Source organism: Neodiprion fabricii, chromosome 6, assembly GCF_021155785.1.
Source record: "Neodiprion fabricii isolate iyNeoFabr1 chromosome 6, iyNeoFabr1.1, whole genome shotgun sequence".
Classification (NCBI taxonomy): Eukaryota; Metazoa; Arthropoda; class Insecta; order Hymenoptera; family Diprionidae; genus Neodiprion; species Neodiprion fabricii.
The window spans coordinates 17474015-17487017 of record NC_060244.1 but is presented as its reverse complement, the minus strand read 5'-3'; the positions used below and the strand labels follow the sequence as shown (position 1 = coordinate 17487017).

General features: G+C 40.7%; 1 protein-coding gene across 1 annotated transcript in view; it reads left to right on the top strand.

The window, feature by feature from the left end:
* LOC124184902 (protein PALS1) overlaps positions 1-13003 on the top strand; it is a 69486-nt gene that overhangs the window by 34901 nt on the left and 21582 nt on the right. The window lies entirely within an intron of this gene.

The window sequence follows — 13003 nt, the reverse complement described above, 5'->3', positions numbered from 1 at the left end:
ATCCAGTTTTTCTTTGGCATCCGGAAAATTGGGTTCAAATCAACGGTATGCTCATCCTGAGCAAATGTGTCGTAGGGTTAAAGTCTCAGATTATTTCTGTTGCTCATGTTTTTTACACGCCAATTATCACGCGTATTATACGTTTTGCATTACACAGACGGTACGGATAGACGGTGGCATCCTGAAGCTTTGTCTTCCTACTTTCAAAATTGTGTAACACCTCTTCGATCTTTGTCCCAATTTCAGAGTTATCCCCAATCTGGGTATGAAAAAGGTGTTTTTGTTTAAGTATTGGTGCGTCACCGATAGGTTATTATTTTTTTCTCACAATGCTTATTTATGAAATTAGATTACTACAATTTTCAAAATCGATCAACTATTTAACCATATGGATCTCTGAAATGATGTCGTGAAAAATCAGAGATTGTATTCGATTCTTTGAAAATTCCTGTAATTTGGTAAGAATATATGATACGGAATACTTCTAATCAAATTCAAAAAATATAAGTGAATAATACATGTCGTAATGACATTGGTGAACGAGAACTTTTTTCGAAATAAGAAGTCACGTGTGTGAGAAATCATAACGAACAGCTGTCGTATTAAGACTTAATATCTAACAGTCTCAAGTGTCTCGAAAATTTCATAATAATTCGAAATGATTTGGTGTGAAAATTTTACGTATACATTTTTTCCATACACATAACATATACATTACATTGCACACGATACAGGAGACAAGTGATTGAATTCGTTTTTCTCCACCTGCACTTGAGATAAACCATGTACGAAGAAAGAAGACGAACCAGGGTTTTTTTTTGTCCACTTTTTTTCCCCTCTTCACCGCCCCACGACAGACTAACTTCGTAGCAGAAGGCCCGCTGGTTCCGTGTAAGATAAAATTTGGGTCTCCTTAACGCGGGCTCAGGTTTCGCCGAATTTGACTTGGCCTCTCAGCTTACGTTTTTAATGGAGCTGGCGAGGCTAAAAGTGAGTATACAGGTCGAGGTACAGGAGGGTCGGAAAACGCCCCGCATGGAAAGGCAGGGAGGCCGTTGCAGGCTACCTGCGACTGTTTACTTTACCTGCTGTCATTAGAGACCATAGGACCCGTAGAACCAATCCTGTACCTTACACGCGCTACCGTCGGGAAGAAATTCTTTCGACGATATCGGGCAACCGTGCAGCCCTGACTAACAGGTAGTCGGGGCCCCGAAATATTTGAAAGGTCTGGCCGCCCTTCAATGGGCCTGCGGAACTCCTACAGGGTGGAAAGCTACGTGGCTCCGAAATACCACGTTGCCTCCTATAGCTATAAGTCGCGTTGAGTCAAACCGTTACACCTGCACTTCCCGTCATTTGTGTTCCATGATCAGGTGGGAGCGTCGGGGTAAAGTGGCGGGGAGGGGAGGGGAACAAAAAAAGGGGGCTAATATGAAACATGGCCGGTTCCTTCGCCACGCGATGGGAATGAGGGCTTGGAGCTTAGCATGCGCGCATGTAAAATACATCGGATGTGTTATACCTTGATACGTGCTATTCGTGTAATGTAGGTATCAACACTGCGACGTGAGCGACTGTAAGGGGGGTACTTAGTGCTTGCTTCTACCCTGAGCCGAGTCTCCACGGGCAACGAATTTTTAAAACATTGTGTACGGAAAACTTGCGCATGGGGATGCGTCATGCGTGCACGTCATTCGGGGTGTACGTTATCATGTAATTATACGGAGGAAGGGCTCGTGACGAGTCCCATCTGTAGTCCTGGGAATAACACTAATAAAAGAAGTTCCCCCCAGTACGGGGTAATGAAGTGTTCGAGAAAAACTAGGGAATAACACAGGTCTGTTGTCAAAAAACTTCACGGTTTTTGTTTTATACTGTTTCTTATACATATAGATTTTCGCTCAACGAAACCGTGGAACACACGCAGAAAGTTCCATCGCGTCAGATTTTTTCTTGAACTCGTGTTTGTAGTTTTATTTAGAGTGAAACTACCGTTTAATGTGCGTAATCCGATATCCTATTCTTGATTCTTAAGATCCTATGCAAAAGTCATTTCTTACTTCCATTTAATGTGTATTAGAGTGAGAATCAAGAATGAATACGAAAGGGGAAACAGAAGACGGAAAGCGGAAGCGTTTTTGGAGGTGTATCAAAGAGAAGAAGCAAAGGTTTCATAGGCGAAAAAAATGAACACTGAATGTTAAACACATTTCATAAAGTAATTGCTTGTTTAATTTTATAAGAAATATTGGTCAGTTCATTGTAATGAAACGATAGTTTTTTCATTATTTTTATGCTTTTTTTTGTGCAAACATCTTGTATTTTGCAAGAATACTGTACGCGATGCAGGGAAATGGAAGTCATATTTGTATTCAGCACATTCGGAAACATTATATTTACCAAAAACTTTCCATACAGCTAAAAAAAAAAATTTTTTTTGCAGACCCCTGTTATTATCTGAGGCAGATGAACGAAGTAACATCTCTATTACGTAACACAAGCTAACGATAAGATATCCGTAATTTGAGAAAAGTTTTTATACTTTCGGATTAAAAACGCCAGAGTTTTATAATTTTGAATGTTCTAAATAAAAAAACCTTGCTTCGAATTATCGATATCCTAACTTGTGTAATTCGATTTTGCGCAAATTCATTTCTTTAACGCGACTTTAGTCAGCAGGGATATTGTTTCACTCGTTTTCACCATCATTGACGCAAATAATATTGCCGAAGGTTTTTAAACTGTTTTTCTGTTACTTTAACTTTTGATTCAGGTGTCCGCAGACCAATTTTTATATACATACGTAGCTGAACGTACGGAAGTTTCTCAATGCATTCACGTACAGTAAACAATGATTATTTAGAAATTAATAAGTAACCGTCAATTTCAATCACTGAAATTCAACGAGCAATGAAAAATGGTAACGCAATCATTGCTATACTTAAAACATCGTATTGAAGAGAAACGAAAGTTAACCAGCGCGATCGATGATTTGTCGTTGTATTCGAGGAAACCTTGTAAAAAAAGAAAAAGAAAAAAAAAGTTCATCAACTTATTACATAACTGCGGTACGATCAAGCCATCACAGTCGCGTGACGCAAAATCAAGCAGATGCCTACAGACGCGATAAATTGTCATATAAATATCCAGGGTTACCTCCATCCTTATCCCTGTTCATCGTGTAGCATAATACGTGAAGTATATAACGTGAAAGAAGCTCTCCGATATCACATATCCGTCCCGAAGTATCAGAGACTACATACAACAACAACGGATCGCGACATTAACTCGCGTCGACGAATTCGCCGAGATACCTAATAATTTTATTTGTATCTATAGCGATACGTACAATATCGGCATACGTACCTACGTAGACATGAAATTAATGCAAGCGCGTGCGTGTTGCGTTGTGAAACAGGAGGAGGATGAGGAGAAGGGGTTGGAAGCAGAGAGTAAAGGTATACATAGTTAGTACAGGCATACGCGTTATACCTGTATGTATAACCTGTACACATGAAAATAGATAAGTTTTTCTTATCGGCTGGCGCTTCTGATAAAGCACATTCCAGGCGTCAGTTCTCATGCTCTCGACACCTTTCGCCATGTCGAAAACATGTTAAGTTTACTTTTCTCAAGTGAATATCGCCCCCCCGGTTGTTTACTTTCTTTCACATATACGACCCTTATACCAAACACTCGGATGTTACGGATCGTACCGGAAACTATCAAAATCACAGCGAAATGGTTCTGACAAACCTAACCATCGACCAGGTGTGCGGGCCTTGTGCAGCGTGCTGGGCCTGCTTCACTCGGCGTGTACGAAACTGTTTGTGCAGGTAAATTACGTCTCTATTTTATCCATGCGTGAGTTCGCTTCCGTTCTATGCGGATTTCAATGATTTCTTTATCTTGCTGTGACTGAAGGAAAAAAAATTACTCCGTGATGTAAACACAATAATCGAAATTCGTTCCAACCAATCAATATCACCTTTTGGATATGTTCTAAATTTTGCAGGTTTATAACCGATATAAATCGATCGTAATTATTAGAGTAACTAGATGAATTTCAAAATGTTTTTTCTTCAAACTGAGCCATAGCGTAATTTAGAGAAGAATTTACTTGATTGATATTTAATATCGACGTTAACGTATAACAGTACCTCCAATTATCGAAGTCTACGCATCTGAAATGCAAAAAATTGGCTCAACAGCACCATTTTGTACGCGATTCTGAACAAAAATACTAAATGATAGTAGTAACTGCGGAGAATTTATGCCATATTTTTATTTCTGCGCCAAATGAAAATATATTAAGATGTTTTTGTCCGGAATCGCCTATAAAATGGGTCTTTCAAGCCCGTTTTCGTATTTAAGATACGCGGACTTTGATATTCGCAGATATATACGTCAACGTCGAAATCGACCAGAGAATCCCCTTAGTAGTAAATATTAGAGAATAAAATATTAAGCTGTGACACTGTTCTCACGAAAGAAGTAGAAAAATTTTTCATCGATCATTGTTAATCGCGTAACGATAAAATTGTTGACGAATTCTGCATCATTGGATTGTGAAATGTTTCTAAAACGTGATATTGTTATACGCTCGGTAGCCGGCTTAAACAGTTGTTATTAGAACCGTGATATTCTCTGTTTGTTAAACAACGTCGTGCGGTCATTAAGTACAGTTTGCGATTGATTGTACACGATACCCGCATTCGTTGCATAACTTCCCGTGTTATACCAGTAAACTCCAGTATTGGTTGATGCCTGCAACGGTGTATTTTTTACTACGACAACCCTACCCTTTGAGGAAGTCAGCTAGTATGAGTTAACTTTGTCAAACAGGAAACATACGAAAAGAAATAAAAGAATCTCAGCAGAAGTCTTGTCTCAAAAGGTTGCGAGTTGGTGTTGGTCTGTTACCTAGATTTTATGTACGTGTAAATCAGATCTCCAAAAGAGAAAAAACTCAACGATATTTTGTTGCAAATTTTTCAATTTCAGTTGAAAAATTGTAATTTTCTTCGATGTATGTAACTGCGCAAAATTTTGATGCGTAATGTAAGCATTCTCTGCGGTTCGAGTGATGAATGCTTATCTTCTAAACGTCAAGAAATTCAACAATTGATATCAGCCCAACGATCAACTGAGAACCGAAAGTCAGTGAATATGTCAAACCAGGTCGCTGCACAGCAAATTATTTTTCCTCAGCAGCATGAAAATGAATTTTCTTCAATAAATAATTACAGCGTGACTTGATATTGTTATCACAAAGTTGACTTTATCGCGTTACCGATTCATAATACCTAATTTCGTCGATTATAATCGACTTATCACCGGCGCAAATACACGTATATCTGTATAATCATAGATTCCATGCATTTATATTCCATACAAATGCGTTTTCTCTCAAGACAAGATAGAGTACGTCGAGATCAGTGACAACTTCGACGTGTTCGCTGGTAAATAAACCTACAATATTATGCGTCACGTTACAAGAAAGGTGCACTCGAAAACTTGAACGTGTAAGGTATTTTCGAGTGTCAAGATCGAATATATACGTGCTTGAACAGCAAAAGCAGATACAAGAAGAAACATCAGCCCGCTTTTCCCAGACTTGAAGTGGTCGAGTCTGGGGGTGGAAAATTATCCAGACGCGTCTTTGATCCGAGCCATAGTGTTCGAGGTCCTTTGGTCGAACAGTCTTTTCCTTATGAGAGAAAAAGCGAGACAGAGAGAGAGAGAAAGAGAGAAAGAGAGAGAGAGAGAGGGGAGGAGGGTTGGGCTCTCGTCCTCCTCCATCCATCCATCCTCTCATCTCCTCATCCACAAATGGAGAATTTCCTATAGTGAGCGCGATTTCTGGTTTTCCTCAAATGCCGCACAAAGGCATGTATATGCATGCTCGGAATACACTTGGCTAGCTCTTGGCGTACATGTGCGTGGGAAACGTCCAACGATTGTTGGACTCATTGTCAGTAGGAAGCCTGTATTCTGGACTCGCCCGACGTGCCCCTCGCCTAGGGCTGCATCCTGAGAGCCAGAGGAGCTGGTCTAAGTCGGCGTAAGACGCGGCTTTGCGTGTCTTCGCGGATTCCATACAGGGACTCGTTGATAGGTACCCACGTAATACCAGAGTGGATGGATACCTGCAGTTCAGGAACGAGCGCACGGAGTGACGACGGATTCCAACGACGACGATGGGATGGATATTGCTCTCCGTTTCTTCCAACATGCGACAAGAGGATCGACAACAACCGAGGCGACCATTACGGACCCGGTCTCTGTTAGTTTACCCGGAATTTTGTTGATTTGCGTTTATTGCTAGGCATTAGTCTTCACAGGTGCCGGTATAACACCTTTATCAACCTGTCCTGCAGCGTATGTAAAAGGGTGTTGATGAGTTAACAAGCACTTTTTACTGCGCTTCGTTTTCAGGAAAATTCGGGTTCAATACACCGAGAGAAAGAAATTTTTAGTTCCGGTTACCGCTCAGTCCTTAACTATTTTCATTTTTTACCACATTCGAAAAATATAGTTCTAGGCACAAAATGTAAATTAATTCTCTAGCTGTTACGAGAAATTCTAGTATCTGTTACTATTCTTTCTCGTTACGATCACTGTTGCGAAAATTTAATGCTTGTGCAACAATAAATTGACGTTAAAGCCTTGTTTGACTAAAAAAGTAAAGTAAACCTTACGAACTGATTTTGCGTTGCAATTACCAAAAAATGATCGACGATAGCGCAAAATGGTTAGGCGTACCTCGTTTTTCGTAATTCCAACAATTTTTAAACAGTTTTTTTTAACGATACCCGTTCTACTGAATTTTTCTAGTTACTGTAACAAATGAAATTTTTCCCAGTGTACAACCAACAAATTTTCATTGAAGGGGATGTCGGAGTGCTGACGGGGTGAGCCAACCGTATTACACACTTATCTTCTCTCCAGAGTATAGATGCAATCGTTTGAAACTTTAGGAAATGATAGTGTATGCAATTTTGCTTGTGTGGTCATGAAAGAAAGTTCAGAAGATTCGCGAAAATACTATGAATAGACTTGTGGCAGATTCTTACTCAATTTGAGGTTATTGACTGACATCGAATTACAATTTCTCGATCTCTCTCATCATTTCTCAAAATTTGAAACAATTTCATCATTCAGGAGAGAGAAAAAAGTGTAAAATCCGACATCTTCTCAACCCGTATAGTTCAAAACAAAATCGGCGTTGGTAAACCCTTTGAAATGACTTTGGCGCAATGAAATAAGTGAATACCGTAAAGGACACCGAAGCCCAGTAGTTGTTCGTTAATGGCGGGTCATTGTTCGAAATGTTTGTACAAAATTGATACCCACACCTGAACACATCAAAGCAGAGTGTTTCAAACATTTCCGATAATTTTCTTCCCATTAGAGAACGCCGACTTCGTCGCTCTTGACGGAGTTCGCTTTACGAGTTACATCAGATCCAAACGAAATCTGTTCGATCTCTCTCATAGAGTTTTAGACTTTGAATTCAGATTAGAATGAATATGCGGAATTCTCTTATAACGACCAGCATAAGTATTATGCAAAGTAGTTTTTGCTTCAACGAGATACTTGAATTCCCCAAAAACCTTTCACGATAGAAAGTTGACATACCGTGTAACAATCGAAGTATTTTATCTTATACTACATAGTTAATTTTACAGCAACGTTCGCGTTTCCTCTACTACAGGTACACCCCACCTGAAACTATTCAACGAATACGGCTTGTCGCGAAGAAATTCAAGAGTATAATACATACCGTGGTTTCTAAGCAAGGCACACAGTGTGTGTGAGAAAGAAAGAGAGAGAGAGAGAGAGAGAGAGGGTGAGAGAGGCAGTGCATGGAGGGGAAAAGACAGACCCAAAGAGAATTCATAATGAACTGCGGAGCACCTCAAGAGCTGTGCCCTGACTCACTGCAGCCTGCTGCTCTGCATCTCTATACGCGTGATGCCGTGTTTCGACATCCAGACCCTGTATACAAATCGCTGTGGAGTGCGGAGGAGATCAGGATACGTGTAAGGGGAGAGAATAAGATGATAGGGGAAAGTGAGAAAAATATACCCGCGAGAATGTAAACAGGACAAACTAGTCGGGCGTAGCGTTATACGTAGGTATATATTTCATTTCGTTACGACTGCAAACATATTCAAGTTTGTCTGTTATACCGTTAATGAATCGCAACCGATAACACCAATGATGGTGATGGGCGCTGCTGTCGCTAGTGCCAGTTAACCGTGGAAGTACAAAAACCTTCACGGAAGAGGCATTTCAACGCGTCAATTTTTTCCTCGAGAATTTCGACTTTTATTCGATGATTTCACACCGCTAAAATCCTGATGTTTAAATACAGTTCCCTGGAACTACCCAACAAGATTGACAGTGAACGAGAACTGATTGTGAGCTTGACAAGTTGAGCGTTGAGCAGGTCCTTGTAAAATATGACGGAGATCGAAAAATGTTCATTTACGTCAGGTAATGCATTTCAGCGGTAGACTGCCGGCCTGCGTTCTCACGTAATACAATTACAAAAAGAACGCGGGGTTGGATAGAAAGTGCACTTGACAAATTGCGATGGGCGGAAGGAAAGGACGAGCACATAACTAAGCCGTGAAGTATTAGAAACTATACAAGCACGAGGAATGAGGATATCTTTTTGCTCGTTGCATATACATATATACGCGAAAGAAGTGGGAAAAGAAGAAGAAAAAAAAGAGGTGGGTAAAACCATTTGCTAAAAGGAGTACGCATACTTTGAGATGAAGAGGACGAAAGAAGCGAAGAAAAAACAAAAAAAAAAAAAAACACACAGTAAGGAAGAAGACAAAAAATACGAAAACTAACCCTCGTTGAGCTTTTGAAAATCAAACAAAGAACCCACTGTGCGAAAACTGGGTTATATAGGTGTATACGTGATACCTTTGATATGAACAAAGAACAAACCGATTGTGCGAGAATCAGCGGTTAAGGAAGGATAAAGAAGAAAAAAAAAACCACAAAGAAGACGAATAAAACGAGAGAGCAGGAATAAAAGAATGGGAGAGAGGCTCGTTCGACAATTTTAACGGACCTATTTAGCACTCGTAGCTATTGGCGCGATTTGCAGTACCCCGTTTAGAACACTTGTATTGTCTCCCGAGGCTTTTTGGCAACTGCATCAGCGCCGGCTCGAAACTTGGAACTGCAGTCGGAAGGGCCTGACGGACAGAGAAGAAGAGGATCACAGCCTGCAGATGCGGCCAGAAGACCCGGGGCCTCGCAGGGCTGGGCTGGGCAGGGCAGCCTCAGGACAGGTACACCACCTTACCAAGGTTTTACAAAGGGGGAAATCCCCCGTCCCGCCAAACACCGACTCGCCCTTCCCCGCCGCCGTTTCTACCTCCGCCATCACCTATACGGTTGAATGCAGCGACGACAACGCAACCCGTGAACATCGTGTGTTTAACGTACAGGGTCGTTTCACAAACCTGCGAATATCACGAATGTTCGGGATTTCTGTTAAAATTTGAAGGGAAATTTTGTCAATAATTTTTTTTTTTTTGTCTTATTCTTTCTCTATTTCAATTTTGTCTTCGTATTGTCCATACTTTTCTTAGTGTCCTCTTGATACTCGCGATCAAAAATTTGATTCGAATTATTCCAGGCCATGAGGTGCAAGATATGCAAAATAAAACTCGATCTGACATTTCCTGCAGTGCGATTGTAGTCCTTACACGAGGCGTTCTCCGCCAACTCGGACACTTTTTCATTTAACCTCCCGGATCTGTTCCGTAATTGGTTACATAGTAGTAAGACTTGAAAGTAATTTTTTTGAATTTTTTTGAATTTTATTATCCACTCGTTTCGGAAGTGGTTTTTTTTTTTTTTTTTAAACCCGTAAATGGAAGATTCAAGTCGGACAACAAAGATTTTAACATAAAAAAAATTCATGCTTTTCCACGAACTACTTAATGCATTATGTAAGAAAAAGTGGCTGAGTTGGTGGAGAACGCCTCATATGTGTAATCAAGATTGGTGTTCTACAAAAAAAAATTAAAAAAAAAAGAAGTTCTTATCCTTTTTTTTCAAATCTTTCATCGGTTTTACGGTCTTGTCCACCGATGTGTATGTATGGGTGCTGCAGACGCACAATTAATTCAATTATCATCGATAACCGTTACATTATTAAACAATAGACACCTATAAATAAAACGAGGTGATGCTATCACTCCAGCATTGCTTCGACGCGTAGACCAATTCACCCGCTCAAAGTTTAAATCACTGCGTAAATGTGTACTAGATCTTACCCAAGAAGGTAAATATTACGAGTATATACCGTACACAGAGAAAGGTATCCTTCGTATGATTAGATATACCTGAATCGAAATATGAATCAGTGGGTATCAGTCGTCTTATGATCCCCGGCGATAACGGTGAGAATCATACCTCCGCGTTCTCTGAGATAACATCTCCGTGTATTCAATGAGTGAGCTCAACTCACCGATTGAATCTCTCATCTCTAGCCGAAATGAAATTTGAGCTGACTCGCCCGTAGAAGAGCACACTTATCTTTATACACGGTGAAATCACGGTAAAAATTGACGAATTTTAATACCTTAAAATCTGTCGTTAGTATAGTATGTTACGGAATTATACGGAATGTTATTCATGCGAGACCGACTACTTAATGCTGCGACTTTAGTCTGTGATGTTGGATGTTGGCAGTTTAAACACCATAATTACAAAAACGAAAAAAATGAAGAAATTTAAACAAATACACCATCGGTGACCAATGTTATTCTTGATAAATTTGTCAAATTTTCAGCAAACTTTGTCTTTTGCAATGAGAAGTGGAGCCACGAGTACATAAAACTCTAAAGGAAATCGTTGGTAAACCTCTGTAAATCGAGTATCACTCGAGTTTAACAAAAATTTTCGTAATTTTTTAACAGCCGTATGAAAACGGCGATATCGAAATTTCTAAAGTTTTAAAAAATTACAGTTTCGGAATCAGCGACCCGAAACATCGGCTAAAAATCAACTATCAAGGAAATCTTGTAACGCGTGATTACAGTAAACAAATTGCGTTCCTCAACGTATAAAATATCTAATTTTCACCAACGCCGTGTTATCTTTCGCAAATTATACGCATGCGTCTACGTGTCACGACTTATACGCTGCTCTCGAAATGAGATGCATCAGAAAATTGCACGTCCGCGCTTCTTTTGTGACAACCTGTAAAGGTGAGGAACGTGTGGGAGTAGGAGGGGAAACAGGAGGAAGAAGGAAAAGGCGCTGAGGGGCGGAAAGGGGTGGGGGGGGGCGGGCGGTGGTTACAGGCAGAGAGGGCCGCCGAGGGGAAGGGGTCGAGTTTTAAGGTGAGGGGTAAAGCGGAGTGGGGGTGGGGTAAAGCCGAAGCCAACAAACTCAGTTCCAAGCCGGACTGACGCCTCGCGGGATACTGCGGTGCATCGGGCTGACTTTTTTTTTTTTAAAGCAACTCGGTGCCAAGGGAGAAATAAACAAAATTTTAACACAAATTTTAAACGAGAAAACACAAACGGTTGTTAGAAAAAACAACAACTTTTTTTTTGTTTAATTTTGGAGGGGCACGAAGATTGCCTTGTTCGAGGTTCATCGATGAACCTCGTGTAACTTCTCGTTTCGGTGACAACGGTAAAGATCAGACGTACTTTTATTTTTCGCCGATCGTGGAGTGAGAGAATGAGTGACAACTGACAATCTTTGAACACACTTGTTCCGAACGATTTGTTGTTACAGCTGCGTTAATTGTTTGTGAGTTGAAAAAGGTGGCCAGGATGATCCTGTTCGACGAGTGATATCAGGCGTGAATAAAGAACGCGGTTGACAAAAATTGCAACGAATCAGTGCGCAGATACGTGTACGAACATTGTGCGTGTATGTGCATATTGTTAATTTACGGCCAGTTATTTCACGCGTTAAAAGTTGGCGTACGCAAGGGCACGTGTATAAAATATACCTGCGGACATAAGATACGCCGATATATACTGCAGGCAATTGGTACGATGGCCAATTTGACGGAGTGAGGAAGAACCGCGAGGATAACCGGTAAGGCGGTCCGTGCAGGTCTCCGTGACTCAAGTCGCGGAGGAATCTTATTAACACAAGAAAGTCGGTGTGTAGATGGTTAACGGTGGAAATACCTTGTGCCTACTATGACCATACCTGAAACCGGTATGCGAGAGGAACGCGTTAAAAATCATTACACACGTATAATAAATACGTGAGTGTAACCGGGCCGTGGACGAGCGGGTTGGAATTTTTGAATAAAGTAAAAGAGAGGAAGAAGGTGACGGTGGAAGAGAGACAGACGGAACGAAGGATAAAATAAAGAACCGATTTCTACGCATCGGCGAACGCCGATTCGCTTCCTTCCTTCCTTCCTTCCTTCCTTCCTTACTCCGTGCCGCGCTTCCGTTTCAACTCTCGTTCTACCCTTTGCAGCTTATCGTAACGGTATAAGGAACGACACGTTACACGGGCTAGAGAGGATTCCTTAAATCACTCTAATTACACTCGAGACTTTCGATCGAGAACACCGTCAAGTGTCGCGCCAATCGACGACGTCCGGGAACTTCGTACGCACGCAATTATTTACACGTTCGAACCTCCTGACGACTTCACGTAACCACGATGATGTCGGTGATGTTTTTCACCAATAAGGGAGACATTGTCTGCCCGAACAGCTATCGCTGTCAAGTGACGTACACGGTTATTTATTTACATTGAATCGTCATCGAATCTCTTGTGCCCGAGTAAATACGTATTTTAGACGGACGTTTTTGTTCTTCTCGTTTTTTTTTTTTTTTTTTTATTTTCTAATCATGGGCCGCAGTGTCGACGTTAATTAAATTGCAACGAGGAATAAAACAAAAATTAAAACAAATTAAAATTTATTAAAATCGATTGTAAATCGATTTACTATAAATCTGCACCCACGCCATGAGGATTC